Source organism: Triticum dicoccoides, chromosome 7B (genome assembly GCF_002162155.2).
Source record: "Triticum dicoccoides isolate Atlit2015 ecotype Zavitan chromosome 7B, WEW_v2.0, whole genome shotgun sequence".
In the NCBI taxonomy this organism is placed as follows: Eukaryota; Viridiplantae; Streptophyta; class Magnoliopsida; order Poales; family Poaceae; genus Triticum; species Triticum dicoccoides.
This window is the reverse complement of record NC_041393.1, coordinates 571,273,413-571,299,984: the sequence shown is the minus strand read 5'-3', so window position 1 is coordinate 571,299,984 and position 26,572 is coordinate 571,273,413. Positions and strand designations below refer to the sequence as shown.

At 42.6% G+C, this 26,572-nt stretch overlaps 1 long non-coding RNA gene across 4 annotated transcripts; it reads right to left on the bottom strand.

The window, feature by feature from the left end:
- Nucleotides 1–17,479: 17,479 nt before the first annotated feature.
- On the bottom strand, nucleotides 17,480–26,231 carry LOC119341597. Of its 4 annotated transcripts, XR_005165188.1 has the most exons (8): nucleotides 26,123–26,231; nucleotides 25,006–25,059; nucleotides 24,247–24,385; nucleotides 22,761–22,864; nucleotides 19,578–22,649; nucleotides 19,172–19,292; nucleotides 18,628–18,714; nucleotides 17,480–17,571 (listed from the first exon to the last, which is right to left on the bottom strand). It is a non-coding gene; the product is annotated as an uncharacterized LOC119341597 (long non-coding RNA). The 4 variants fall into 4 exon arrangements; XR_005165189.1 differs by lacking the exon at nucleotides 17,480–17,571 and having other exon boundaries at nucleotides 17,953–18,714; nucleotides 19,423–22,649; XR_005165187.1 differs by lacking the exon at nucleotides 17,480–17,571 and having other exon boundaries at nucleotides 17,953–18,714.
- Between the last annotated feature and the right edge of the window lie 341 nt (nucleotides 26,232–26,572).

Genomic DNA, 26,572 nt, shown 5'->3' with positions numbered 1-26,572 from the left:
CCGTCAAGGCAACATGCGGAGATAAGGTCACCGGGTGACCAAAGGGAGTTCATAAGGGCCTCCGCAGCACTCGACTCATCTAGGAATTCACCTCGACTCGACCCGCTCAACCTCGACCGATTCGGGGGCTAATGATGAGGACATGTATTAGGGGTAGGGTAACAGGCCTGACCTAAAGGCTCTAGCCATGGACACCGTATACTTTGTACTGGGCCCCTGGGCCAGATCACCGTCTAGATGTACCGCAACTTGAAAGTCACTCGGACGGCGACAACCACTCGAAGCACGACACTTCACTCGACGAGCTCATTCCACTCGGCCGTGTAACTCACTCGGATATGCAAAGACCAATAGTCAGCATGACGGTTTTGTAGTGGGCAGGCATTACGGCATTGATGCTCCACCGTGTAACATAAGGAGTGAGGGGGTGGCGCACTCTATATAAGCCACCCCCCACCACTAGACTAGGGGGGCTTTTTCTTCCATCTCTCTCTCTTTTTCACCATTAGTCTCAGGACTACGGGGATCCGTTCTCCTCTCATTTTAATCTCCGGATACATACTAAGATAAAACAAAGACTCTCTGGAGCACAAGACGTAGGGTTGTTATCTCCACCGTGAGAGGCCCGAACTCGCTAAAACCACCGTGTTACCCATATGCATCTCGATAGATCATGCTCCTTTATCCTACCCCTCTCTTATTGTCAGAATCATCACCACGACAGCCCCCCCCCCTTGATCACCAGATATCGCCTATTCTTCTCTCTACTGCTTGCATTAGAGTAGTGTAGCCTGTTACTGTTTCGATTAATCCTATTCTATTGCATAGTCTGTCATTGTTGCTACCTCTATTGATACCTTGCCTGCAATACTAAATGCTTAGTATAGGATGCTAGTTTACCATTAGTGGCCCTACATTCTTGTCAGTCTTCCATGCTATACTATTGGGTCGTGATCACTCGGGAGGTGATCACGGGTATATACTATACATACATACTATTCAGGTGGTGACTAAAGTCGGGTCGGCTCATTGAGTTCCCGCAAGTGATTCCGATGTGGGGGCTGGAAGGATAGGTGGCTCCATCCCGGTAGAGGTGGGCCTGGGTTCCCGACGGCCCCCGGCTGTTACTTTGTGGCGGAGCGACAGGGCAGGTTGAGACCACCTAGGCGAGAGGTGGGCCTCGCCCTGGTCGGCGTTCGCGGTTACTTCATAATAACACTCTTAACGAGATCTTGGTATTTGATCTGAGTCTGGCCACTGGCCTATACGCACTAACCAACTATGCGGGAACAGTTATGGGCACTCGACGTCGTGGTATCAGCCGAAGCCTTCTTGACGTCAGCGACTGAGCGGCGTGCGCCGGGTTGGACCGCGTAACGCAACTTCCTTTGTAATGGAGGTTGCTAGGTCTGTTCACCGGCCGCGTACGCAACGTGCCGGTGTGCAATGGGCGATGGTCCCAGACCCCTGCGCGCATAGGATTTAGACCGGCGTGCTGACCTCTCTATTGTGCCTAGGTAGGGCTGCGACGTGTTGATCTTTCGAGGTCGGGCATGACCCAGGAAAATGTGTCCGGCCAAAGGGGATCGAGCGTGTTGGGTTATGTGGTGCACCCCTACAGGGAAGTTTATCTATTCGAATAGACGTGTCCCTCGGTAAAAGGATGACCCGGAGTTGTACCTTGACCTTACGACAACTAGAACCGAATACTTAATAAAACACACCCAGACAAGTTCCACAGGCAACCCGGTGATCGCTTTTCCACAGGGCGATGAGGGGAGGATCCCCGGGTAGGATTATGCTATGCGATGCTACTTGGAGGACTTCAATCTACTCTCTTCTACATGCTGCAAGACGGAGGCTGCCAGAAACATAGTCTTCGATAGGGCTAGCTATCCCCCTCTTATTTTGGCATTCTGCAGTTCAGTCCACCGATATTGCCTCTTTACACATATACCCATGCATATGTAGTGTAGATCCTTGCTTGCGAGTACTTTGGATGAGTACTCACGGTTGCTTTGCTCCCTCTTTCCCCCTTCCTACTCTTCTTCCCGGACGTCGCAACCAGATATTGGAGCCCAGGAGCCAGATGCCACCGTCGATGACAACTCCTACTACACTGGAGGTGCCTACTACTACGTGCAGGCTGCTGACGACGACCAGGAGTAGTTTAGGAGGATCCCAGATGGGAGGTCTGCGCCTCTTTCGATCTGTATCCCCGTTTGTGCTAGCCATCTTATTCCAACTTGTTTAACTTATGTCTATACTCAGATATTGTTGCTTCCGCTGACTCGTTTATGTCGAGCACTTGTATTCGAGCCCTCGAGGCCCCTGACTTGTAATATGATGCTTGTATGACTTATTTTACTTTTAGAGTTGTGTTGTGATATCTTCCCGTGAGTCCCTGATCTTGATCGTACATGTTTGCGTGCATGATTAGTGTACGATTGAATCTGGGGCGTCACAGTCGGCCCCCCTTTCCTTCTCTCCTCCCCTCCTTCCCCCTTCTCCTTGTTGGAATAGGAAGGGGGGCGAATCCTACTTGGAGTAGGATTGGCCCCCCATGGCGCGCCTCCTCCCCTGGCCGGCCTCCTCCTCCTCCTCCCTCCTTTAAATACGGGGGAGGAGGGCACCCTAAAGACACACAAGTTGATCTTTAGCCGTGTGCGGTGCCCTCTTCCACAGTTTTCCACCTCGGTCATATCATCGTAGTGATTAGGCGAAGCCCTGCGCCGGTAACTTCATCATCACCGTCACCACGCCATCGTGCTGAGGAAAATCTCCCTTGGCCTCAGCTGGATCTAGAGTTCGAGGGACGTCACCGAGCTAAACGTGTGCAGATCATGGAGGTGTCGTGCGTTCGGTACTTGATCGGTTGGATCGCGAAGACATTGGACTACATCAACCGCGTTACTTAACGCTTACGCTTTCGGTCTACGAGGGTACGTGAACATACTCTCCCTCTTGTTGATATGCATCTCCTAGATAGATCTTGCATGATCATAGGATTTTTATTGAAATTACCGCGTTCCCCAATAGTGGCATCCGAGCCAGGTCTATGCATAGATGTTATGTGCACGAGTAGAACACAAAGAATTGTGGGCGATAATAGTCATACTGCTTACCACCAACGTCTTACTTTGGTTTGGCGGTATTGTTGGATGAAGCGGCCCGGACCGACATTACATGACCGCGTTCATGAGGATCCTTCTACCAACGTGCTTATGGACATAGGTGGCCGGCGGGTGTCTGTTTCTCCAACTTTAGTTGAATCGAGTTTGACTACGGCTGGTCCTTGTTGGAGGTTAAAACAACACACTTGACGAAAAATCATTGTGGTTTTGATGCGTAGGTAAGAACGCTTCTTGCTAGAAGCCCATAGCAGCCATGTAAAACTTGAAACAACAAAGTAGAAAACACCTAACTTGTTTTTGCAGGGCTTGTTGTGATGTGATATGATCAAGGCATGATGTGATATAAATTGTTGTATGAGATGATCATGTTATGTAACAAAGTTATCAGCAACTGGCAGGAGCCATATGGTTGTCGCTTTATTGTATGCAATGCAATCGCCATGTAATTATTTTACTTTATCACTAAGCGGTAGCGATAGTCATAGTAACAATAGTTGGCGAGACGACAATGATGCTACGATGGAGATCAAGGTGTCACGTAGGTGACGATGGAGATCATGACGATGCTTCGGTGATGGAGATCATGATCAAAAGATGATGATGGCCATATCATGTCACATATTTTGATTGCATGTGATGTTTGTCTTTTATGCATCTTATTTTGCTTAGTATGACGGTAGCATTATAAGATGGTCCCTTACTAAATTTCAAGGTATAAGTGTTCTCCCTGAGTATGCACCGTTGTTATAGTTCGTCGTGCCGAGACACCACGTGATGATCGGGTGTGAGAAGCTCTAAGTTCACATACAACGGGTGCAAGCCAGTTTTTCACACGCAGAATACTCGACTTAAACTTTATGAGCCTAGCATATGCAGATATGGCCTCGGAACACTTAGACCAAAAGGTCGAACCGGAATCATATAGTAGATATGATCAACATAGTGATGTTCACCATTGAAAACTACTCCATCTCACATGATGATCGGACATGGTTTAGTTGATTTGGATCACGTGATCATTTAGATGACTAGAGGGATGTCTATCTAAGTGGGAGTTCTTAAGTAATATGATTAATTGAACTATAATTTATCATGAACTTAGTCCTGATAGTTGTTTTGCATGTCTATGGTCTTGTAGATCAATGGCCCGTGCTACCGTTCCTTTGGATTTTAGTGCATTCCTAGAGAAAGCGGAGTTTAAAGATGATGGCAGCAACTACACGGAGTGAGTTTGTAACTTGAGGATTACCCTCATTGCTGCACAGAAGAATTACGTCCTGGAAGCACCGTTGGGTGTCAGGCCTTCTGCAGATGCTACTGATGACGTTATGAATGTCTGGCAGGGCAATGTTGATGACTACTCGATAGTTCAGTGTGACATGCTTTACGGCTTAGAATCGGGACTTCAAAGATGTTTTGAACGTCATGGAGCATATGAGACGTTCGAAGAATTGTAGTTAATATTTCGAACAAATGCCCGAGTTGAGAGATATGAAGTGTCCAAAGTTCTACAGCTGCAAAATGGAGGAGAATAGTTCTGTCAATGAACAGATACTCAGAATGTCTGGGTACCATAACCACTTGACTCAGTTGGGAGTTAATCTTCCTAATGATAGTGGCATTGACAGAGTTCTTCAATCACTGCCACCAAGATATAAAGGCTTCATGATGAACTATAATATGAAGGGTATGAACAAGACTATTCCCAAGCTCTTTGCAATGCTAAAGGCTGCGGAGGTAGAAATCAAGAAGGAGCATCAAGTGTTGATGGTCAACAAGACCACTAGTTTCAAGAAAAAGGGCAAAGGGAAGAAGGGGAACTTCAAGAAGAACGGAAAAAAGGTTGCTGCTCAAGAGAAGAAACCCAAGTCTGGACCTAAGCCTAAAACTGAGTGCTTCTACTGCAAAGGGATTGGTCACTGGAGGCGGAACTGCCCCAAGTATTTGGCGGATAAGAAGGATGGCAATGTTAAAGGTATATTTGATATACATGTTATTGATGTGTACCTTACTAATGCTCGTAGTAGCGCCTTGGTATTTGATACTGGTTCTGTTGCTCACATTTGCAACTCGAAACAGGGGCTACGGATTAAAAGAAGATTGGCTAAGGACGAGGTGACGATGCACGTGGGAAATGGTTCCAAAGTCGATGTGATCGCCATCGGCATGCTACCTCTACATCTACCTTCGGGATTAGTTTTAGACCTGAATAATTGTTATTTGGTGCCAGCGTTAAGCATGAACATTATATCTGGATCTTGTTTGATGCGAGACGATTATTTATTTAAATCAGAGAATAATGGTTGTTCTATTTATGTGAGTAATATCTTTTATGGTCATGTACCCTTGCTAAGTGGTCTATTTTTGTTGAATCTCGATCGTAGTGATACACATGTTCATAATATTGAAGCCAAAAGATGCAAATTTGATAATGATAGTGCAACTTATTTGTGGCACTGCCGTTTGGGTCATATCAGTGTAAAGCACATGAAGAAACTCCATGCTGATGGACTTTTGGAATCACTTGATTATGAATCACTTGGTGCTTGCGAACCGTGCCTTATGGGCAAGATGACTAAAACTCCGTTCTCTGGAACAATGGAACGAGCTACTGACTTATTGGAAATAATACATACCGATGTATGCGGTCCAATGAGTGTTGAGGCTCGTGGCGGTTATCGTTATTTTCTCACCTTCACAGATGATTTGAGCAGATATGGTTATATCTAATTAATGAAACATAAGTCTGAAACATTTGAATAGTTCAAAGAATTTCAGAGTGAAGTGGAAAATCATCATAATAAGAAAATAAAGTTTGTATGATTTGGTCATGGAGGAGAATATTTGAGTTACAAGTTTGGTCTTCATTTGAAACAACATGGGTAGTTTCACAACTAACGCCACCTGGAACACCACAGCGAAATGGTGTGTCTGAACGTCGTAACCGTACTTTATTAGATATGGTGCGATCTATGATGTCTCTTACTGATTTACCGCTATCGTTTTGGGGTTATGTTTTAGAGACAACTGCATTCACTTTAAATAGGGCACCATCAAAATTCGTTGAGATGACGCCTTATGACATGTGGTTTGGCAAGAAACCAAAGTTGTCGTTTCTTAAAGCTTGGGGCTGCGATGCTTATGTGAAAAGCTTCAACCTGATAAGCTCGAACCCAAATCAGGGAAGTGTGTCTTCATAGGATACCCAAAGGAAACTATTGGGCACACCTTCTATCACAGATCTGAAGGCAAAATCTTTATTGCTAAGAATGGATCCTTTCTAGAGAAGGAGTTTCTCTCGAAAGAAGTGAGTGGGAGGAAAGTAGAACTTGATGAGGTAATTGTACCTTCTCCCTTATTGGAAAGTAGTTCATCACATAAATCAGTTCCAGTGATTTCTACACCAATTAGTGAGGAAGTTAATGATGATGATCATGAAACTTCAGATAAAGTTACTACTGAACCTCGTAGGTCTTCTAGAGTAAGATCCGCACCAGAGTGGTACGGTAATCCTGTTCTGGAAGTCATGTTACTAGACCATGGTGAACCTACGAACTATGAGGAAGCGATGATGAGCCCAGATTCCGCGAAATGGCTTGAGGCCATGAAATCTGAGATGGGATCCATGTATAAGAAGAAAGTATGGACTTTGGTGGACTTGCCTGATGATCGGGAAGCCATGGAAAATAAATGGATCTTTAAGAAGAAGACCGACGCAGACGGTAATGTTACTGTTTACAAAGCTCGACTTGTTGTGAAAGGTTTTTGACAAGTTCAAGGAGTTTACTACGATGAGACTTTCTCACCCATAGCGATGCTTAAGTCTGTCCGAATCATGTTAGCAATTGCCGCATTTTATGATTATGAAATTTGGCAGATGGATGTCAAAACTGCATTCCGGAATGGATTTCTGGAAGAAGAGTTGTATATGATGCAACCAGAAGGTTTTGTCGATCCAAAGGGTGCTAACAGAGTGTGCAAGTTCCAGCGATCCATCTATGGACTGGTGCAAGCTTCTTAGAGTTGGAATAAATGTTTTGATAGTATGATCAAAGCATATGGTTTTATACAGACTTTTGGAGAAGCCTGTATTTACAAGAAAGTGAGTGGGAGCTATGTAGCATTTCTGATATTATTTGTGGATGACATATTGTTGATTGGAATGATATAGAATTTCTGGATAGCATAAAGGGATACATGAATAAGAGTTTTTCTATGAAAGACCTCGGAGAAGCTGCTTACATATTGGGCATCAAGATCTATAGAGATAGATCAAGACGTTTAATTGGACTTTCAGAAAGCACATACCTTGATAAAGTTTTGAAGAAGTTCAAAATGGATCAGTCAAAGAAAGGGTTCTTGCATGTGTTACAAGGTGTGAAGTTGAGTCAGACTCAATGCCCGACCACTGCAGAAGATAGACAGAAAATGAAGGTCATTCCCTATGCTTCAGCCATAGGTTCTATCATGTATGCAATGTTGTGTACCAGACCTGATGTGTGTCTTGCTATAAGCATAGCAGGGAGGTACCAAAGTAATCCCAGAGTGGAACACTGGACGGCGGTCAAGAACATCCTGAAATACCTAAAAAGGACTAAGGATATGTTTCTCGTTTATGGAGGTGAAAAAGAGCTTGTTGTAAAGAGTTACGTCGATGCAAGCTTTGACACTGATCTGGATGACTCTAAGTCGCAAACCGGATACGTATTTTTATTGAATGGAGGAGCTGTCAGTTGGTGCATTTCCAAGCAAAGCGTCATGGCGGGATCGACGTGTGAAGCGGAGTACATTGGTGCTTCGGAAGCAGCAAATGAAGGAGTTTGGATGAAGGAGTTCATATCCGATCTAGGTGTCATACCTAGTGCATTGGGTCCAATGAAAATCTTTTGTGACAATACTGGTGCAATTGCCTTGGCAAAGGAATCCATATTTCACAAGAGAACCAAGCACATCAAGAGATGCTTCAATTCCATCCGTCATCAAGTGTTGGAAGGGGACATAGAGATTTGCAAGATACACACGGATCTGAATGTTGCAAACCCGTTGACTAAGCCTCTTCCACGAGCAAAACATGATCAACACCAAAGCTCCATGGGTATTAGAATCATTACTATGTAATATAAATTATTGACTCTAGTGCAAGTGGGAGACTGAAGGAAATATGCCCTAGAGGCAATAATAAAGTTATTATTTATTTCCTCATTTCATGATAAATGTTTATTATTCATGCTAGAATTGTATTAACCGGAAACTTAGTACATGTGTGAATACATAGACAAAACATATTATCCCTAGTATGCCTCTTCTAGACTAGCTCGTTAATCAAAGATGGTAATGTTTCTTAACCATAGACATGTGTTGTCATTCGATGAACGGGATCACATCATTAGGAGAATGATGTGATGGACATGACCCATCTGTTAGCTTAGCAGTATGATCGTTTCAATTTAATTGCTACTGCTCTCTTCATGACTTATACATGTTCCTTGGACTATGAGATTATGCAACTCCCGAATACCAGAGGAACACTTTGTGTGATACCAAAGGTCACAACGTAATTGGGTGATTATAAAGGTGCTCCACGGGTGTCTTCGAAGGTGTTTGTTGGGTTGGCATAGATCGAGATTAGGATTTGTCACTCCGTGTTTCGAAGAGGTATCTCTGGGTCCTCTCGGTAATACTCATCACTATAAGCCTTGCAAGCATTATGACTAATGAGTTAGTTACGGGATGAAGTATTACAGAACGAGTAAAGAGACTTGCAATGACGAGATTGAACTAGGTATGATGATACCGATGATCAAATCTCGGGCAAGTAACATACCGATGACAAAGGGAACAACGTATGTTGTTATGCGGTTTGACCGATAAATATCTTCGTAGAATATGTGGGAACCAATATGAGCATCCAGGTTACGCTATTGGTTATTGACAAGAGATGTGTCTTGGTCATGTCTACATAGTTCTCGAACCCGTAGGGACCGCACACTTAACGTTCGATGACGATTGGTATTATGAGTTTATGTGATTTGATGTACCGAATGTTGTTCGGAGTCTCGGATGAGATCAGGACATGATGAGGAGTCTCGAAATGGTCAAGACATAAAGAGTGATATATTGGAAGACTATATTCGGACTCCAGAATAGTTCCGAGATGTATCGGGTATTTTCCGGAGTACCGGGGGGTTACTGGAACACCCCGGGGGGTTATTGGGCCTCATGGGCCAAGTGGTGGAAGGGAGGAGGCAGGCCAAGGTGTGGCGCGCGCCCCCCATAGCTCAAACCGAATTGTACTAGGGGGGGGCGGTCCCCCTTTCCTTCTCTCCTCCCCCTCCTTCCCCCTTCTCCTTTTTGGAATAGGAAAGGGGGGCGGGGCGAATCCTACTTGGAGTAGGATTGCCCCCCCATGGCGCGCCTCCTCCCCTGGCCGGCCTCCTCCTCCTCCCTCCTTTATATACGGGGGAGGGGGCACCCTAAAGACACACAAGTTGATCATTAGCCGTGTGCGGTGCTCCTCTCCACAGTTTTCCCCCTCGGTCATATCGTCTTAGTGCTTAGGCGAAGCCCTGCGCCGGTAACTTCATCATCACCGTCACCACGCCGTCGTGCTAACGGAACTGTCCCTTGTCCTCAGCTGGAACTAGAGTTCGAGGGACGTCACCGAGCTGAATGTGTCCAGATCGCGGAGGTGCCGTGCGTTCGCTTCTTGATAGGTTGGATCGCGAAGACGTTCGACTACATCAACCGCGTTATTTAACGCTTTTGCTTTCGGTCTACGAGGGTACGTGGACACACTCTCCCCTCTCGTTGATATGCATTCCCCGACAATAAGCACATGCAAGACATACATGAAGTGTTCTCTAATCCTTAAAGACTCAATCCGATAAGATAACTTCAAAGGGAAAACTCAATCCATTACAAGTAGAGGGGGAGAAGCATCATAAGATCCAACTATAATAGCAAAGCTCGTGGTACATCAAGATCGTGTCATACCAAGAACACGAGAGAGAGGGGGGGAGAGAGAGAGAGAGAGAGAGATCAAACACATAGCTACTGGTACATACCCTCAGCCCCAAGGGTGAACTACTCCCTCCTTGTCATGGAGAGCACCGTGATGATGAAGATGGCCACCGGTAATGGATCCCCCATCCGGTAGGGTGTCGGAACAGGGTCCCGATTATTTTTTCATGGCTATAGAGGCTTGCAGTGGTGGAACTCCCCATCTTGGTTCTATTCTGGAAGTTTGGGGATATATAAGAGTTGTTGGCGTCGGGAACAAGTCAAGGGGGTCCACGAGGTAGGGGGCGCGCCCTCCACCCTCGTGGTGGCCTCGGGACTCTTCTAGTCCATCTCCGATGCTCCGTGGGATTCTTCTGGTCCAAAAACAATCTTCGTGAATTTCCAGGTCAATTGGACTCCATTTGGTATTCCTTTTCTGTAAAACTCAAAAACAAGGAAAAAACAGAAACTGTTACTGGGCTCTAGGTTAATACGTTAGTCCCAAAAATCATATGAAATAGCATATAAATGCATATAAAACATCCAAGATAGATAATATAATAGCATGGAACAATAAAAAATAATAGATACATTGGAGACGTATCACCAGAAAATGATCATTATATAGAAACAATTGGTCTTGCTTCTATGTTGTGCCTCCTATTGATCCTCTAGAACAATATTTGCTAGACCATGAAAATGATTTACATATGCGTGAAAGAAATGAAATAGATAAGATTTTCTTTGAACAATGTCCTCTGCTTAAACACAATTTGCCTATTAAAACTGTAGGAGGTCCTCCTCCACCTAAAGATGATCCTATTTTTGATTAAAACAATTGCCAGACACTTTGATATATGCTTATCTTGATGAGAAGAAGATATAGCCTGTTATTATTAGTGCTAACCTTTCAGAACATGAAGAAAAAAGATTATTGAAAGTTCTAAGGAAGCATCAAGCTGCTATTGATGATTTAGAGGGCATTATTCCCACTCTATGTCAGCACAAGATTAATATGGAACCTGATGCTAAACCCATTGTTGATCACCAACGTTGGTTAAATCCGAAAATGAAGGAAGTGGTAAGAACAAAAATATTAAAACTTCTGGAAGCAGGTATAATCTATCTTATATCTGATAGTAGATGGGTAAGTCATGTTTATTGTGTCCCTAAGTAAGGAGGTATTACTATGAAATAATTGTTACAAGCTATAGAATGGTAATTGATTTTAGAAAATTAAACAAAGCAACTAGAAAAGACTATTATCCTCTGCCTTTTATCGATCAAATGCTACAAATATTATCTAAGAACACACATTGTTACTTCCTGGATGGATAGTCTGGTTTTTCACAAATACCTGTTTCTCAACCTGATCAAGAAAAGACTACTTTTACTCCCTTTTGGAACTTATGCTTATAGACGTATGCCTTTTGGTTTATGCATTGCACCTGCTACCTTTCAAAGATGTATGACTGCGATATTCTCTAACTTTTGTGAAAAGTTTTTTGAGGTTTTCATGGATGACTTCTCTGTTTATGGGAAGTCTTTTGAAGATTATTTAAGCAATCTTGATCGAGTTTGGCAGAGATGTGAGCAAACAAATCTTGTCTTGAGTTGGGAGAATTGCCACTTTATGGTTAATGAAGGTATTGTTTTGGGCCATAAAATTTCTGAAAGAGGTATTAAAGTGGACAAAGCTAAGGTTGATGCAATTGAGAAAATGCCATGTCCTAAAGATATCAAAGGTATTTGTAGTTTCCTAGGTCATGTTGGTTTCTATAGGAGATTTATTAAAGACTTCTTTAAAATTTCTAGGGCTCTTACAAATCTTTTTCAAAAGGATGTTCCTTTTATTTTTGATGATGATTGTTTACAAGCCTTGAAACACTCAAGAAAGCCTTAATTTCTCCACCTACTGTTCAACCACCTGATTGGAACTTGCCTTTTGAAATTATGTGTGATGCTTGTGATTATGCTGTTGGTGTTGTTCTAGGACAAAGAGTTGATAAGAAACTAAATGTTATTCATTATGCTAGTAAAACTCTAGACACTGCTCAAAGAAATTATGCTACTACTAAAAATGAATTCCTAGCGGTGGTGTTTGCTTGTGATAAATTTAGATCTTATATTGTTGATTCAAAAGTAATTGTTCACACCGATCATGCTGCTATAAAATATCTTATGGAAAAGAAAGATGCTAAACCTAGACTTATTCGTTGGGTTCTCTTGCTACAAGAATTTGATTTACATATCACTGATAGAAAGGGAGTTGAGAACCCTATAGCTGATAACTTGTCTAGGCTTGAAAATTAATGTGCTTGATGACCCACTACCTATTGATGATAGTTTTCCTGATGAGAAGTTAGCTACAATAAATGTTTTTCATATCACTCCTTAGTATGCTGAGTATGCTAATTACATTGTTGCTAAATATTACCACCTAGCTTTACATACCAACAAAAGAAAAAATTCTTCTATGATTGAAGACACTACTTTTGGGATGACCCACATTTTTATAAAGGAGTAGATGGTATTATTAGACGTTATGTACCTGAGCATGAACAGGGACAAATCCTACGGAAATGTCACTCCGAAGCTTATGGAGGGCATCATGCGGGGGATAGAACTGCACATAAGGTATTGCAGTCTGGATTTTATTGGCCTGCTCTTTTCAAGGATGCCCGTAAGTTCATCTTATCTTGTGATGAATGTCCAAAAATAGGTAATATCGGTAAGCGTCAAGAAACACCTATGAATTATTCACTTGCTGTAGAACCATTTGATGTTTGGGGATTTGATTACATGGGACCTTCTCATTCCTCAAATGGGTATACACATATTTTGGTTGGTGTTGATTATGTTACTAAATGGGTAGAAGCTATTCCAACCAGTAGTGTTGATCACACCACCTCTATTAAAATGCTTAAGGAAGTTGTTTTCCCAAGGTTTAGAGTTCCTGGATATTTAATGACTGATGGAGGTACACACTTTATTCATGGTGCTTTCCGTAAAATCCTTGCCAAGTATGATGTTAAGCATAGAATTGCATCACCCTATCATCCTCATTCTAGTGGTCAAGTTGAACTTAGCAATAGAGAAATAAAATTAATTTTGCAAAAGACTATCAATAGGTCCCGGAAGAATTGGTCTAAGAAACTAGATGATGCACTTTGGGCTTATAGAACAACATAAAAAAATTCTAAGGGTATGTCTCCTTACAAAATGGTTTATGGAAAAGCTTGGCATTTGCCTCTAGAGTTAGAACATAAAGCATATTGGGCAATCAAATAACTCAACTATGATTTTAAACTTGCCGGTGAAAAGAGGTTATTTGATATTAGATCATTAGATGAATGGAGAACCCAAGCTTATGAAAGGACCCTATGTTATCGAGGAGGTTTATCGGTCTGGAGCTATCAAAATAAATAATGTTGAAGGTACTAACCCGAAGGTTGTTAATGGGCAACGAATAAAACATTATATCTCAGGTACGCCCATGAATGTTGAGAGTAATATTATCCAAACTTTGACACCGAAAGAACACATAAAAAAGTCCTTCCGGAACACTTTGGAATCGTCAAAAAGAGGAGGTACGTGATACGGTAAGTAAACACACTCCAAAAAATCCGCAAAAATATTTTTTGTCAATTTTGGAATATAACAAAAATTAGAAAAATAAGAAACTACCGGGAAAGTGACTCTGGTGGGCACAAGACACCAGGGCGTGCTTGGCTTGCCAGGCTCTCCCAAGTGGGTTGTGCCCACCTCGGGTACCTTCCAGACTCCGTTTTTTTACAGCTTGCTTGTTTCCCAAGATAAAAAATCTTTATATACCCCCCGAACCTATTAACCACCGTATCATGGAGAAATCTTCTGTTCTATTTTCTTGCTGTTTTCGGTCAGATCTATTGAGCCAGGCATCATGTCTTCTTCCTCCAACAATGTGGAAGAGGATGCTTGGTTGATGAAGATCGAGCTAAAGAGAGAAGAGCCCGTAGAAGCCGTCAAGGGAGACAAGAGGAAGGAGGCTACCGGAGATCAAGCACCGGCAGTTGAGCAGGCCTGTGTGACACTCCCGATTCAATCGTACACTAATCATACACGCAAACATGTACAATCAAGATCAGTGACTCACGGGAAGATATCACAACACAACTCTATAAGTAAAATAAGTCATACAAGCATCATATTACAAGCCAGGGGCCTCAAGGGCTCGAATGCAAGTGCTCGAATAGAAACGAGTCAGCGGAAACAACAATATCTAAGTACAAACATAAGTTAAATAAGTTGCCATAAGATGGCTAGCACAAATTGGGATACGGATCAAAAGAGGCACATGCCTCCTGCTTGGGATCCTCCTAAACTACTCCTGGTCGTTATCAGCGGCCTGCACGTAGTAGTAGGCACCTCCAGTGTAGTAGGAGTCATCGTCGATGGTGGCGTCTGGCTCCTGGGCTCCAACATCTGGTTGCGACGTCCGCGTAGAAGAGGAAAAGAGGGGGGAGAGGGAGCAAAGCAACCGTGAGTACTCATTCAAAGTACTCGCAAGCAAGGATCTACGCTACATATGCATGGGTATATGTGTAAAGAGGCAAAATCGATGGACTGAACTACAGAATGCCAGAATAAGAGGGGGATAGCTAGTCCTATCGAAGATTGCGCTTCTGGCAGCCTCTATCTTGCAGCATGTAGAAGTGAGTAGATTGAAGTCCACCAGATATCATCACATAGCATAATCCTACCCGGCAATCCTCCCCTTGTCGCCCTGTGGGAAAGCGATCGCCGGGTTGTCTCTGGAACTTGTCTAGGTGTGTTTTATTAAGTATCCGATTCTAGTTGTCATAAGGTCAAGGTACAACTCCGGATCGTCCTTTTACCGAGGGACACGGCTATTCGAATAGATAAACTTCCCTGCAGGGGCGCACCACATTTCCCAACATGTTCGATCCCTCTGGCCGGACACACTTTCCTGGGTCATGCCCGGCCTCGGAAGATCAACACATCGCTGCCCTACCTAGGCACATCAGAGTGGTCAGCACACCAGTCTAAATCCTATGCGCGCAGGGGTCTAGGCCCATCGCCCATTGCACACATGCATGTTGCGATCGCGGTCACTGAGCAGACCTAACCTCCCTTATACAAGAGCAGGCGTTCCAGTCCAACCTGGCGCGCGCCGCTTAGTCGCTGACGTCAAGAAGGCTTCGGCTGATACCACGATGTCGAGTGCGCATAATTGTTCCCGCGTAGTTGGTTAGTGCGTATAGGCCAGTTGCCAGACTCAGATCAGATACCAAGATCTCATTAAGCGTGTTATTTTGAAGTAACCGCGGACACCGACCAGAGCTAGGCCCAACTCTCACCTAGGTGGTCTCAACCTGCCCTGTCGCTCCGCCACAAAGATCCACACAGAGGGTCGTCGGGACAAATTTCCTTTCAGCCCCCAATCCATGAATCACTCGCGGGTACTCTACGAGCCGACCCGACTTTAGTCACTATCTGTATAGTATGTATGTATAGTATATACCCGTGATAACCTCCCGAAGGATCACGTCCCGATAGTATAGCAAGGAAGACAGACAAGTGTAGGGCCACAAATGATAAACTAGCATCCTATACTAAGCATTTAGGATTGCAGGTAAGGTATCAACAACTGTAGCAACAATAACAAGCTATGCAACAGAATAGAATTAACCGAACAGTAACATGCTATAGTACTCTAATGCAAGCAGTAGAGTGATACGTCTCCAATGTATATATAATTTCTTATTGTTCCATGCTATTATATTACCCCTTTTGGATGTTTATGCGCTTTATTTTATACATTTATATCATTTTTGGGACTAACCTACTAACCGGAGGCCCAGCCTGTATTGCTGGTTTTTTGTTTGCCTATTTCAGTATTTCAAAGAAAAAGAATATCAAATAGAGTCCAAACGGAATGAAACCTTCAGGAGCATGATTTTTGGAACGAATGTGATCCAGAGGACTTGAAGTGCAAGTCAAGAAGCAGCCGAAGCTTCCAAGTGATAGGAGCCCCCCCCCCCACCCGATAGGGCGCGCCCCTGTCTTGTGGGCCCCTCGGGCGTCCATCGACGTACTTCTTCCTCCTATATAAGCCTACGTACCCCGAAAACATTCAGGGAGCAGACAAAACACAATTTCCACCACCGTAACCTTCTGTATCCGCGAGATCCCATCTTGGAGCCTTCGCCGGCGCTCCGCCGGAGGGGGAATTGACCATGGAGGACTTCTACATCAACACCTTTGCCTCTCCGATGAGTTGTGAGTAGTTTACCACAGACCTACGGGTCCATAGTTATTAGCTAGATGGCTTCTTCTCTCTTTTTGGATCTCAATGCAATGTTCTCCCCCTCTCTTATGGGGATCTATTCGATGTAAACTCTTTTTGCGGTGTGTTTGTCGAGATCCGATGAATTGTGGGTTTATGATCAAGTTTATCTATGAATAATATTTGAATCTTCTCTGAATTCTTTTATGTATGATTGAGTTTTCTTTGCAAGTCTCTTCAAATTATCAGTTTGGTTTGGCCTACTAGATTGATCTTTCTTGCCACGGGAGAAGTGCTTAGCTTTGGATTCAATCTTGCGGTGTCCTTACCCAATGACAGAAAGGGTTGCAAGGCACGTATTGTATTCTTGCCATCAAGGATAACAAGATGGGGTTTATATCATATTGCTTGAGTTTATCCCTCTACATCATGTCATCTTACTTAATGCGTTACTCTGTTCTTATGAACTTAATACTCTAGATGCAGGCAGGAGTCAGTCGATGTGTGGAGTAATAGTAGTAGATGCAGGCAGGAGTCGGTCTACTTGTTGCAGACGTGATGCCTATATACATGATCATGCCTAGATAATCTCATAAGTATTCGCTTTTCTATCAATTGCTCGACAGGAATTTGTTCACCCACCGTAATACTTATGCTATCTTGAGAGAAGCCACTAGTGAAACCTATGGCCCCCAGGTCTATCTCTTATCATATTTGCTTCCAATCTACTTTTATTTGCATCTTTACTTTTTGCATCTATATTATAAAATACCAAAAATATATTTATCTTATCATACTATCTTTATTAGATCTCGCTTTCACAAGTGGCCGTGAAGGGATTGACAACCCCTTTATTGCGTTGGTTGCGAGTTCTTTGTTTGTTTGTGTAGGTGCGTGGGACTTTTGAGAAGCCTCCTACTGGATTGATACCTTGGTTCTTAAAAACTGAGGGAAATACTTACGCTACTTTGCTGCATCACTCTTTCCTCTTTAAGGAAAACCAACGCAAGCTCAAGACGTAGCATAAAGGAAAGAATAGGCGATATCTGGTGATCAAGGGGGGGGGAGGGGGCTTGCCTGGTTGCTCTGGCAAGGAGGGGTCGTCAACTTCGTAGTCGAACAGGGCAGCAGCAACGTCAGTCTTGGTGTCTACCGGAGAGAAGAGGGGGAAGCAACAATAAATATAATGCAATCATAAGCATGACGATGCAAGACATGACAATGAACGGTGATATGTGTGCCCTAACACGGTAGTAGGTGATACCGACAAAGAGGGGAAACATCCGAGAAAGTATCCTCGATGTTTCACGTTTTCGGACAAATGAACCAAAGGAGGAAAGTTGTGTGTTCGCTATGCTAGGGATGTGTGGCGGACGAACGGACTACTTATTCAAATTCGTCCCATCGTTCTGAGCAATTTTCATGTACAAAGTATTTTCATCCGAGCTATGGATTATTTTATATTAATTTTCAAAGGTTTATTCAATTTATGGATTTATTTGTATTCCAAATTTAATCAGTAAATACTTTTTCCACATAATGCAGTGCCAGCCATAGTGTATGACAGGTGGGGTTAGGGTCAAAATCAGTATTCCAGTCAGCAGTTGACTAGGTCAACATTGACTGATCAAACTAGCTTGTGGGACTGAGCTGTCATAGAGACAGGGTAAATTAACAGTTGAATTAATTTAATAGAATAAGTGGGGGGCACATGTCATTGACTTAGATATTTTTAAACAGGCTTTTAAGTGAAATGGGTCCACATGTCATTTTTTAGTTACTCAACTAAACAATTTTATTAACTTCTAATTAGGTGGTTAAGGGAATGGGTCTGTCTATGTTGCATCTAGATGTGAGATATTATCTCACATCTAAGCTGACATCATTCTCTAATCAAACAACCAGCCTGATTGCACCCGATTACCCTCACACATATAGACGCTTGTTTGTATTGTTTGTTTGTGTCTGGCCAGTCCACCCCACCCAGCCGAACTAGCCCCTCCCCCGGACCTTGTTTCTTGGGCTTTATTTGTCTATTTGTTTGTTTGACAAAAAAAAGAGCAATGTGCGCACAGAGCTGGGCCTTGTTGGCAGAGAAAAAAAACAGGTGCAAAAGAAGCTTAGGTGGCTGACGAAAAGTTGCAAAAACCCAAGTCAAAATTTGGACCCTCTTTGTAGATCCTTTCTGTCAAGATCGTGTACAACCTTGTAGATAATTTCTGATGGTAGACCTTTATTTTTTGCTCAAGATTATCCTTTCTTCTTCCATCAAACATATGATGGTCCTGGTCTCTGGAAAAAACACACAACAGTTAAACAGTTTTTTGTCGTAAAAGAAATCAGAGCAAAGTCTTTCTAAGCAGACCATATCTACATGAACACACAGACAACATTGCGTTGTTGCGCCTAAATAAAGTGCATGTCAGTTTGATCTAGGCTCAGAAAACTGATCTAGCCTTAGAAACTGGTAAGAGAAAAACTGCATATCACTATCTTTTACATGCCAGATAGCTTGTTTGTTTCAGATGGGTTGACCTTCATACATGTGCTAGCTGAAAGATCAGAACAAAAACACCTCCTTGTTCCAGTTTGCGTGCAACTACTTTAAGACGGCATTTGGTCCCATTTATTCAGCAAAAAAACATTGCCTTTCCAGAAAAAACTGCAACTACATTTCTATATACAACCTGATCAAGAAAATATATTTGGCCTCACTAGGGAAAAGAAAGAGGAAAAGATGCATCATTACCTTGTTAGAGAACAAAATAAAAAGTGCTGACTCTGAATTTAGAATTTTTCATCCAAGAAAGAACTTAGAATTTGACTGCATCTCAGTGTATTATGCATGTTCACAAAAAAAGTGTTGGTACCTGATAAGAAAGAAAACAACATATGCCAAATGTTAGCATGTTGCCCCTAAGAAAAAGAACTTAGGGGTGTGCTCCTCCATTCCATAAAAACTTTAGGCGAAGAAAAGCATAATGTTAAATTTTGTAAAACCTGATGACCGCGGGAAATGAAGATAGCTATGCAGGGGACTACGTTGGAACTCAGGTATGATTTGGGAAAAAAGAAAAAGAAATCAATATTGATTCATAAATACACATGGGACCATAAAAACAAAAATGACAGGAAAAAACATGAGATGAACTTACTGCTTTGTTTTGATTGTAGCCTGTGCATCCCAGTACCCAACAGTGGTGTTTGACCTGAGGCTTTTTCAAATGCAAAACAATGGACACCAATTTCTGCAGATGATTCCACCTTACTCATTCGCCTCTCAGGGTCATGAGTTTGCAACACCATCAAATCCTCTTACTGACTAACAAATAAATTCCACTTGGTGGTCAACATGTTATCCCTTTTGTCCAGTAGAAACAAAGATTTAAGTTGGTTATTCTTTTGGACCAAATAAAATGAGTAAAGTGCTTGGGAAGAAAAATTATAAATTGTATTCTCTTTGTATCAAGTAGATATGAACCCCATCTATCTCAACATTTTGACCCCCAAGTCAAGGGTCGACTTGCAAGTGACGTGAAACAAAAAACTACGAGCCGAGTTGCGAGTCGATGATGGACTTGCAACTGGCGTTACTACAACTACAAAAAAAAAACAATCGCGCGTTGAAGGTCAACTTGCAAGTGGCACGAAACAAAAAAGTATAGGGCCGAGTTGCGAGTCGATGGTGTACTTGCAACTGGGGCGATTACAACTACACAATAACCCCAATAACACATCGAGGGTCGACTTGCAAGTGACACGAAACAACAAGTATAAGCCTTGCAAGTTGATGGTCGACTGCAACTAGGGCGACTTTGACTACTAAAAACCAGTTACGAGTTAGGGGTCGACATGCAAATAGCATGAAACAAAGAACTATGGGTCCGAGTTGCGAGTCGATGGTGGACTTGCAACTGGAAGATTACAACTACATGAAAACCCCAGTTGCAAGTCGAGGGTTGAATTGGAAGTGGCGTGAAACAAAAACTATGAGCCGAGTTGCGAGTCGTTGGGGGACTTGCAACCGGCGTGACTACAACTACACAAAAAAACGAGTTTGCAAGTCAAAGGGTGACTTGCAAGTGGCATGTAACTACGGGTCTGAGTTGATAGTGGACATGCAACTGGGGTGATTATAAACTACATTAAATCCTAGTTGTAAGTCGAGGGTCGACTTGCAAGTGACGTGAAACAAAAACTACAAGCCGAGTTGCGAATCGATGGTGGACTTGCAACAGGGCATGACTACAACTACAAAAAAATACCCCAATTGCAAGTCGAGGGTCAACTTGCAAGTGGCATGAAACAAAAAGTACAAGCCGAGTTGCGAGTCGATGGTGCATTTGCAACTAGAGTGGCTACAACTACAAAAAAACCTAGTTGAGAGTCGAGGGTCGACTTGCAAGTGACATGAAACAAAGAACTACGGGTCCGAGTTGCGAGTAGATGGTAGGCTTGCAACTAGGGCGATTACAACTATATAAAAACCCCGGTTGCAAGTCGAGGGTTGACTTGCAAGTGGCGTGAAACAATAACTGCGAGCTGAGTTGTGAGTCGTTAGTAGACTTGCAACTGGCGTGACTACAACTATACAAAAAAAAACAGTTTGCAAGTCAAATGGCGACTTGCAAGTGGGCATGAAACAAGAATTATGGGTCCGAGTTGCGAGTCGATGGTGGACTTGCAACTGGGACAATTACAACTACATAGAAACCCCAGTTGCAAGTCGTGGATCGACTTGCAAGTGACGTGAAACAAAAAACTACGAGCAGAGTTGCGAGTCGATGATCGACTTGCAACTGGCGTAACTACAACTACACAAAAAAAACCAATTGCGAGTCAAGGGTCAACTTGCAAATGGCAAGAAACAAAAAGTACATGCCGATTTGCAAGTTGATGGTGGACTTGCAACTGGGGCGATTACAACTACATGGAAACCCCAGTTGCAAGTCAAGGGTCGACATGCAAGTGATGTAAAACAAAATACTACGAGCCGAGTCGCGAGTGAATGGTGGACTTGCAACTGGCGTGACTACAACTACACAAAAAATCCAAGTTGCGAGTCAATGGGCATCTTGCAAGTGGCATGAAACGAAAACTACGGGTCCGAGTTGCGAGTCGATGGCGGACTTGCAACTGGGGCGATTACAACTACATTAAACCCCAGTTGTAAGTCGAGGGTCGACTTGCAAGTGACGTGAAACAAAAAAATCATGAGCCAAGTTGCGAGTCGATAGTGAACATGTAACCAGCGTGACTACAACTACACAAAATATCCCAATTGCGAGTCGAGCGTCAACTTGCAAGTAGAATGAAACAAAAAAAGTACAGGCCGAGTTGAGACTCGATGGTGCACTTGGAACTAGGGCGATTACAACTACACAAAACCTCAATTGCGCATCAAGGGTCGACTTGCAAGTGGCATGAAACAAAAAAGTACAAGCCTAGTTGCAAGTTGATGGCCGACTTGCAACTGGGGTGACTATGGCTACAAGAAAAACTAGTTGCTAGTCAAGGATCGACTTGCATGTGGCATGAAACAAAGAACCACGGGTCCGAATTGCGAGTTGATGGTGCACTTGCAACTGGGGCGATTACAACTACATGAAAACCCAGTTGCAAGTCGAGGGTCGACTTGCAAGTAACGTGAAAAAAACTACGAGCCGAGTTGCAAGTCGTTGGTGGACTTGCAAGTGGCGTGACTACAACTACACAAAAAATCCTAATTGCAAGTCGAGGTTTGTCTTGCAAGTGGCATGAAAAAAGAATTACAAGTCTGAGTTGCGAGTCGATGATGGACTTGCAACTAGAGCGGCTACAATTACACAAAAAAACCAGTTGCGAGTCAAGGGTCGACTTGCAAGTGGCAAGAGAAAAAACTACAAATCTTAGTTGCGAGTTGATGGTCTACTTGCAACTGGGGCGACTATGACTACACAAAAAACCTTGCGAGTCAAGGGTCAACTTGCAAAAATAACTACAAAAAAGATCCTAGTGCGTGTCAATGATAGACTTGCAACTAGAGTAAAAACAACTAGAAAGAAAACCCACAATTGCATGTCAATGATGGACCTGCAAACTGGGAGGGTTGTTGTGTAGGAAGCCCACAGTTGTGTGTTGATGGTGGACTTGCAGCTAAGACAACGCCTTGTAGTGGAAAAAACCCAATTGTGTGTCAATGATAGACTCGCAACGACGGCATATCAACTGGCTGTGCATGGGATGTTCTGTTAACAACAACAAAAAACAAAAGGAAAAATTGAAAAATCAAAACAATTAGCAAATATAAAAAACATGAAAATAAACATTTGCGACAAAAGAAACAAAAGGAAAATTACCACTCTTGGTGAGGGCAGCTTTGGAGCCCTCACGAATGACAATTTCAAAAAATCTCTGCTCGTTGTCACTCTTGCAATGCGAATGGCAGTCTGGGCACACCATCCTGCATGGATAAAAATATTCTTTTCAGAAACCGAGCCATTTGTACTGAAAAAATAACAAATACTGTAAAACCCTACAAAAAACAAAATGAATGTTCATAAAACCCAAAACAATTAGTAGCCCAACGAAAAGCTCAGTTTGGCAGCAGACTAATTTACCTTCTGCCTAGAATCAGAAGTAAGGTGGAGACATTCTGAACCTATTGCTGAAGTTGGAAGTCTTTAAAAAAAGGATGGATGCACATGGTAAGAAAAAAAAGAGGAAGAAAAAGGTGCCGCTCAAAATCATAAGCATGGGCTCAGGCCTACGAGCACAAGTTCAACACACAACTTAGCCACCTAAAAGGAAACACAATGAAAATATCCATTCAATGCCTCCAGTCACCTTAAAAACTACCGGCCTCATTTAAAGGCAAAAACTGTTTCTCGCATGACATGCGAATTTCCTGGAGGAAAACGAACATGTATACAGTATAGTACATCCAAGTTTACCCGACGATTCAGCTAGCTAACATGGACAGCTTAGTTGGATGAACTAAAAGACAAACTATGCAGCCACCACACTGAATCTTGACTACTTGAAATCCACCCGGCTCCCCACATTTGGGTGAACTGAAAAAAGAAAACACCTATATAGATGAAATACACAGACAAAAAAGTATAAGTTGATGCATTCGTGACGTGCTTCTTTATTTAAGTTCATCTCTTTTCTTTCAAACAAAAAAAATCTAGACTGAAAAATTGGTTTTAGCCTGCCACATTGACCCAAATACTCACTAAGACAAAATAAAAACACATGTATAAGTTGTTATCCTGGACAAAAACTTAATAGAAGTACTGACATGGAAAATGGAAGAACATGGATCTAGACTGAAAAACAAAAATCAACCATGATTGATACAAGATTATGCTGAAATTATAGCAGGAGACACTGAATCTCTGCACACTACATAAGATTCTACTGAATTTCTAGCACGAGATACTAAATCTCTGCACACTACACAAGATTATACTGAATTTCTAGCACGAAATACTGAATCTCTGCACACTACACAAAGATATACTGAATTTCTAGCAGGAGATACAAAAAACTGCCTATTGTTTTCAATCTAAATCGCCCAAAACAACCTGCTGAATCTTTATCCACTTGAAATCCACATCCACATTTGGATAATTTGAGGAACAAACCCTGGATAGATCAAATACACAAACAAAAAAGGGGACGTGCTAAACTGTAACGAACCCTACCCACATTTGGCTAGAATTGAGGGGCAAACCTAGATCGATGAACACACAAACAAATAACAGATGATGGTGCTAAATCTGTGAGCAAGGAATAGTAACCAGACAGAGCAAAAAAACAAGGAAAACGAGGGAAACTCACTCCAATGGCGTCTCTCTCCCATCTCGCTCTCCAGAAATCACCGCCGCCTGGAGGAGCGCCTGTTGAGGAGGAATGGGGAACATGGGAAACTAGTGCGATGGGAAAACAGGATGGTCGCCCCCTCCTCTTCAAAACTGCTCTGAGATAGACAAACACGGCCCGTCAGCCTAACAAACACCACAAACCCGCCCCCGGCCCGCTGCTAGCATCGACTACGGGTCGCGCAACAGACCACAAAAGACGAGCGAACCCGACAGAATGTACTAGCGGAGACAAAAAAAATGATTTGCGCGAATCCTAAAGACGGAATAAATCCAATGGCTCTGGACTTAGATGTGAGATAGTTATTTCACATCTAGATGTGAAAAATAGCAAATCTGTAGAAATTTATCTTCACTTCTACACTAAGGCATGCATAGTCTGCTATGAGAAAAAGTACAATTCAAATTCAATCTCAACTCTTCAGTTTTAATGCAGCCCATGATTCAATCAAAAAATGCATACATATATGTACATAGCATCAACCCCAACATTCAAAAATACAAAACCAGGGGTGGGTCATATCTCTCTTCCTCAAAAACATGACAAGTAGAAAATTGCTTGCTCGGAAAACCATTCAGTGACTAACACACTAATTTAATACCACCGGTGCACACTACTTTAACCTATACACATAAAATAAACACAGATGACATTTTACTAAATCTAAAATGGGAAGAAAAGAAAAAAAAACATAAATCATGGAAAAACGCCACATACTTGGCTGCTCCTCTCCTCCCCCTCCCCTTCTCGCTCCCAAACAATCGCCACCACCTGACATAAAGAAACAAACATGTGTCACAAAAACAAATGACTGAAAAAAGAAAGAAAGAATGAAAACATTGACTGATATAAATCGAAACTAGCTCTGTCAAAACATACATACTAAAACTAATACAGATATCAACTATATACTGCTAAAACATAAAACAAATGTACAAATCTGCCACTGAGTCTAGCAAAAAAACACTAATCCAAAAAAATCAACCTGAACAAAAAACACATGGTCTGCGCTGATTCATCTCTGAGTTGCTTCTCTATTTATATTCAGTTGTTTGCATATAAAAAAAGTTGATTCACAACTCTTGGAAAAGTTGAGTTCAGCCTGCAACAAGTAGACCACATGCTCACAAAAAAGACAAACACAAAAAATCTAGCAGATCATATAAAATCTGAATCACAACACTGAATCTTTCTGAACATTTATCTTTCTGAATCTGTATCTACTGTGAATTTAGCAGAGCATATAAAATCTGAATCACAACACTGAATCTTTCTGAACATTTATGTTTCTGAATCTGTATCTACTGGGAATTTAGCAAAGCATGTAAAATCGGCCCCATTAAACAAACTACACACCACATGGCACTGAAAAAATCTTTCTGAATCATCTGTGAGTCTATCAGAGAGATTGAACAAAAATCTGCTCCATCCATCAAACCCTAACACTGAAATAAACACCCCACCTCAGAGGCTATAATCTATACAAAAATGAGCAGTGACACACTCAATTCTTTATCAATCCTTATCTACACCCGAAATCCCCACCTCACCAGCAGAACCACTCCACCCACCACTAGATAGATCGAAAAACACAGACAGAAAAAAGGAGCCTCGTGCTTCTAAAAATCAGGGGGATTGCGAGCGGGCAAAAAACCTTTCCTAAAATCGAGGGACACACAAACAAAATAAAACAAACTCATGGAGGCATTGGAAGCACGAACCCTAGATTGATTAACACACAAAAACAACCCATAAACTAGATACTAGATGTGTGAGCAAACCACATACATGAAGAAAGAAGAGAAGAAAGGGGAGAACAACAGCTGCAACTCACTCCAGTGCGTCTCTCTCTTCTTGTAGCTCTCCAGAAGTCGTCGTCGCCTCCAGGAGCAACTGACGAAGAGGAGAATGGGGAACGGGGTGAAATGAATGCCTCGGGAAGGAGAAGCATGTGAAGAGGACAAAACTGAATCGCCGCCCTCTAATTCACGAACCTGCTCCCACAGAGACAAAAAACGGCCCACCAGCCCAACAAACAACGGCCCGCTACGCAAAATCCACGGGGAAAAACGGGCCGCGAGACAGGCAACGGCACCAGCGACGCGAGCGCGCACGAAGCAGGACGAACAAAGTTGTGCACGCGAATCTCAAAGACAGGACAAAATCCAATGGCTATGCATTTAGATGTGAGATAGCTATTTCACATCTTGATGTGAAATAGCGAACCTGTAAGGGAATTGTTAAACCGGGCGGGCCCACACGTTAGTGGGTTAACCCAGTGTTA